The following is a 6,000-nucleotide window of genomic DNA, read 5'->3' as shown; positions in this document are numbered from 1 at the left end:
GGAGAACGAATACGCATATTGTAACGATTGATCCGGCGACATATTTCAAGAGGTAAAATTAATGGGATGATGTTTTTAGTAGGAAAGAATATATTCATTCAACTTGCATGAAAATTGGTGTGAACGATCGAAGGATATCAAATCAATGGATGGGGTAATGCCACCATTTATATTCATTCAACTTGCATGAAATCTTTTATTCATTGGTGTGAAACGTAGCCACGTAGGATATCAAATTCGGATGAGACGAGTCAATAATATATATACTTAAAATAAAAAATAATATTTTTGGTATAAAAAATATATTTTTTCATAGGTAACCCAAATAACAGATCTATTTTATGGATAAAGATATTTGAGACCGTTTTACAAAATTTTTTGTCTAAAATCCATTTATGAATGGTGGCTCAAAACAATAATTCCATTGATGGGGTAATGCCATTATTAATTATTATCTCAACATGCATGGAGGATTTTCACTTTATATATATATATTCTATTTACAAAACGCTAAGGTTCATCAACATATTTTTTTAGGAACAATAATCAACATGATTGTCTAAGTTTGTATATTTTGGTTTTTAATTTTATAAATATTAAAATTTGGGGGTTTTAACCTATAAATTAAGTTGTGTTTTCGCCTTTTGTGTCTTTTTTATGGATCAATGACGTGGAATCGAACAAATTAGCATTTCTTGATGTCACATCAGAATCGATATTTTTCTGCTACATGGCACTAACAAAAAATGACTAAAAGACAACATAACTTAACTTACCAAATCAAAATTTAAATTTGAATAATTATAAGACCAAAACAACATATATAAAAAAATTAGACAACCATTTTAGCTATTTTTAAAAATTAGTTATCATCTGTATATGTATATATTTCTTGCCATCCAGGTTGGCTTGAAAGTCGCTAGGCAGCATAACATTCATATTCATCAAATCACCTTGGACTCTCTTCTTGCAGTGCAAGCAGTCACAAGGCCAAAAGAGGATCTTAGTTATGTGAGTTCGATTGTTGCAGATATTAGCATACTTGTGGAGGCACTCGAGAGCTCTTATCTTATTCATGTTAGGAGATCGGCTAACCGAGTGGCTCACTCTGTTGCTGCTTTTGCTTTTTATCCTCCTCTCATTTTGTTTGGGAGCATGGATCTTTTCTTTTGTGGTTGATTAAACTTGTAATTGCGGACCTATCTTTTTATTTATAAATTACAAAATTTCAGCTGTCAAAAAAATTTAATAAACACCAAAGCTTAATTAATATGGTCGATATTTTCTTAGAGTCAAATTTATTCAGAATTTATCGTATATTGTTTAAATTATTCAAATCCAATATCTGAAGAACACGAATTAAATATATGTACTCCGATTTTCAACCCACTTGATAATTTCATTAATCAAGAAGAGGTAAGAAATTAAACTTATAAATAAATGAAGAAATCAAAGAAACGCTTATACACATGAAGATTTAATCAACAAAATTTTGAGGCATGTAGTACTTAATATTTAAAGTAGAAATTATATATACATTAAAAATATATATAACAAAAACTCCTATGAAAGTATCTAATATGTCAATTATGTGAGACGAATATCCGGTCCGATTCATGATAAATATGACTTTTATTTGTAAATATGAATATGCCAACATATCTCAAGGTTACAGATCCGTGAGACCGTCTCACAAAAAACTTAATCTCTATGTATAAATATACAAAATATTATATGCTCTGCGTCTATTGACTATCTATACTATTTATAAAGGTTGAGCTTAATAGAGACAAAAATAGACACCAACTTTTTCTTTTCATTTTGCCTTTATGTGATATCAATATTACACATCTGTTTTTTATTTTTTTTAATTTCAACAAACACTTTTTTTTTTAACAATTCAAAAAGTACTTTAGTCCCTCGATAATTTTTCAAATTTTTTATTTAGTCCCTGGAAAATTATAAAAAACTATATACTGTGTAGAGTAACTAGTATATATAAATTTAGGATCATGATTTTCGAATAAAATAATATTATGATTATTTTTCTTTATTGAAAAGATAAAGAAAAAGATAAAGCCTACAGCCCCCCCGACGAATGCATGAACCAATATAAATTGAACAGAGATTGAGTGGGCATAAACTCACGCCTGTATCTTATACGGCGCCCAAAGTATAAAAAGTATGCACACTTTACATTTTATATATTAATTAAATTAATGGTATATATATATATGTACATATATACATATGTAGATTTGATATGCTGCACACCTACCGTGCACACCTATGTGAGCACCGATGAGGTGTCGCTCACCCATTGAATGTGATGAACTATAGAAAAATTGTGTATCCAATGGGTGAACGACACATCATCGGTGCTCACATAGGTGTGCACAGTAGGTGTGCAGCATATCAAATCTATACACATATATATATATATATATTTATATATAGAAAATGTTTGGTAGTTTTGTGTAATCGTCATACTATTCCCCATTCCCCACCACGCATGTTCATCTTCCTTCGTTTTGCATGCATGTGACAAGTGGACGAATCTAGTCGATTTTGATTACGAAAGATCGATATAATAAAGAGTTATACATTGGATTATAATTATCTTAGTCGTATTTTCGATATAATTTGTCAAATAAACTGTAAATATAATTTAATCACTTTAAACTCAATTTATAACTCAATTTATAATTTTTGTTGTATACATAATATTTTTCATTCTCGAATATACACAATCCATATGTACTAGTGATTGGATTCATATTGGGTTAAAAAGAACTAATTTTTTTATCTTAAAATATAGAAAATAGAGTTTGTGATTTGAAAGTTGTCACATCGAGTAGACCATGCATTGATTATGATGGTCGCTTGCTTAATAAATAAATACTATTATAATATATATATATATATATTTGAAATGCTGCACACCTATCGTGCACACCTATGTGAGCACCGATGAGTTGTCGCTCACCCATTGAATATCGTACACACCTATGTGAGCACCGATGAGATGTCACTCACTCATTGGATACATAACATCCAATGAGTGAGTGACATCTCATCGTTGCTCACATAGGTGTACACGATACATATCAAAACTATTTTTTTAATAAAAATATTTTTGATTTGACTTCTTAACAAATTTTTTGTGGGTCGGTCCAGAATGAAATGATTTGTTCTCAAACTGATAAATGATTAATTGCATGCAAACAATTACATCGATATCATTTAGACCAATTTGATGTCACATCAAACAAATATCAACAAAATTTAAAATGAAAAACTAAAATTGAAATTATTAAAATTATTAAAATACAAATAAATATACATATATATAGACATGACAAACAACACAATTTTCCTTAAAATTTTCTAATTTATTACACCATAGATTTTATTATATTTACTTGCTTTAAGAACGAGAATCCGGGATAAAATTATCATGTACATAATATATATTTTGAACATTTTATAAATCAAATAATTTTTTTAGACAGTGTGTCCAAGAATTTAGATAATAAAAGCTGTAATTAAATTAAACATAATTATTAAAATTAATTAGCTAAGCAAAAGTTGGTAGTTCACGTTATCCAACATAATCAACGTAAAATAGTTTGATTAAGTCATATGATTGTGATTGATTAGTCTACATTATTGTACTTAATAGGTTTGCTGATCCAATGATGACATCTTATTGGTACCATTTTCACTTTATTTTATTTAAATTAATTTAAACTTTTCCCTTTATGGAAGTGGCCAACTCCTTCAAGTGGAAATAGGGTTCCCACCACCACTTCAAGTCCTTTTTTTTTTTTGCAAAAAAAATATTATATTTTATTTTAAACTTCAGATATTTTTTTTAATTGGAGAGATATTATCGACGTGTTTGATCCTCATGCAAGAAATACAATTGTTATGGTGCAATAATTGTTATTGTTGGAAGAACAATCGAATCGTGGCGTTTGAACTTTTATACTGTTTAAAATATTTGAGTTGCATCGTTAATGTTGGATTTTATATATAGTCTGAAGAAATAATGACTATAAAATTTATTTTCGATCAAATCGAAACATAGCGGAAACGATTAAATAATTTCATAAATTATAATCGAATATATGAATATAAATTACTGATGAATTTAAACAAAACTATTTACTAAAAGACTAACCTCTTGTAGTTTTTCTCCTTTTTGTAAATCCAATATGCGTAGAAACTACATCCTTTCAATACGATCCTTCTTATCGACGAGAGTACGTGTGTGGGCACTCAAAAAAACGCAAATGCTAGAAATCAAATTTTTATTTTGTTCTCTACTTTATTTTCAACTCATGATAAGGTAGAGAAAAAGTTGTTGTTTCAAGAGACCGCCTAAGATCTTATTTATATTAATTCAAAACCAAGATCGAGTCCAAATCTAATTCCAATTGGGACTCTAAAAATCGACCATATCATCCAGGATAGTGCCAAGATTTGATTTGGTTTGAATATTATATTTTATGCCTTTTAAAGCTATTTTTAAAAGTCATAAGATTTCCAAAATCTTATCAAAATAAACCAGAATCTTATTTTAATTTATTTAGATGTTAAATAATATCTCAATTTTATTCATAGTAAAATAAAGATATTAAATAAGATTTCTGAGATATTATCAAGATAAATTAGAATCTTATTCTAACTTATTTAGATATAATATCTAAATTTTATTCACAATAAATTAAAAATATTAAATAGGATTTCTAATATCTTATCAAAATAAATTAGAATCTTATTCTAACTTATTTTCAGATAGCAAATAATATCTAAATTTTATTCACAATAAATTAAAGATATTATCAACATTTTTTGAATATTATCATAATAATCCAAATATATAATTATCTCATAATTATAATTTAATATATAATTAATATATCATAATTAATTGTATTTATATCCAAGCATTTGAAGTTATGAAAACAATTTTCCATGAGATTTTTAAATTACATTTCTAGCTCGTCATTAATTTGGAAAGGCATATCGGGGACCATGAACTCATAATTTGAAGCTTCAATAAATTGGATAAATAATTAAACTCTTTAATTAATTTATCTAATTTATTAATTCCCTAATTACTCCACTAAAAATATGGAATTGCACTCTTCTCCATTGTGAAATATTTTACACTACAAAATCAAGTAGTCCATTGATATAATCATTACATATGGATTAATCTTACAGAGACAATTCGTAACTGAAGCTATGAATTTTCCGTTTACCTCTTCAATTACTTCTTATCCTACTATTAATTCGTTAGTGAGTTGTTCAATTTATAACTTGATTAGAAATTAGTTGGGCCCATCACTCAGTTCCAAAATTAACAAATGAGAGAATCGTTTTTTTTACTTCTCGCAAGAAGGAATGGATTCTATGTCTGTGAATTCATATTTCCAGCCATTCATTTCAAATGTAAATCTAAAATGCAAGTATTAAGAATGAGCAATCGCAAACATTAAACAAGCAAATTAAGAATCATATTGAAATCAACAAGAGTTTATAATCACTTCAGGATTAAGATTTGTCCATATATGAACATCTTTATGATTTAATTTGAATTTCGTAATAACAACGGAATTTATTATGAAATGACTGATTAAATCGGTCCAAGTCGTACATAATCACATTTTATATAAATGCCCCCATCTAGATGTCCCAACATCGACGATCCAGATAAGATGATCACATTCATAATGTTCATGGGCCGCATTATTGATGCTTTAATTAAAGATCCATACTTTAATTAATTAATCTTCGACTTAATTTAAGTTTATTATCCATAATTTTAATCCTATTGTATATTTAACTCTTATATATACTAAAATTATGATTACATCCAATAAACTAAGGATTTTGCTACGATATTCATGACAATAACATTTTCATGCAAACATGTTCAATCATAAATGTCGCTTTCATTAATAAAAAAAAATATCTTATTACAATTTTTTA

This window comes from Primulina huaijiensis, chromosome 12, assembly GCF_012295235.1.
Source record: "Primulina huaijiensis isolate GDHJ02 chromosome 12, ASM1229523v2, whole genome shotgun sequence".
Taxonomy (NCBI): domain Eukaryota; kingdom Viridiplantae; phylum Streptophyta; class Magnoliopsida; order Lamiales; family Gesneriaceae; genus Primulina; species Primulina huaijiensis.
The sequence above is the reverse complement of the archived record's forward strand: the minus strand, read 5'-3'. Positions refer to the sequence as shown.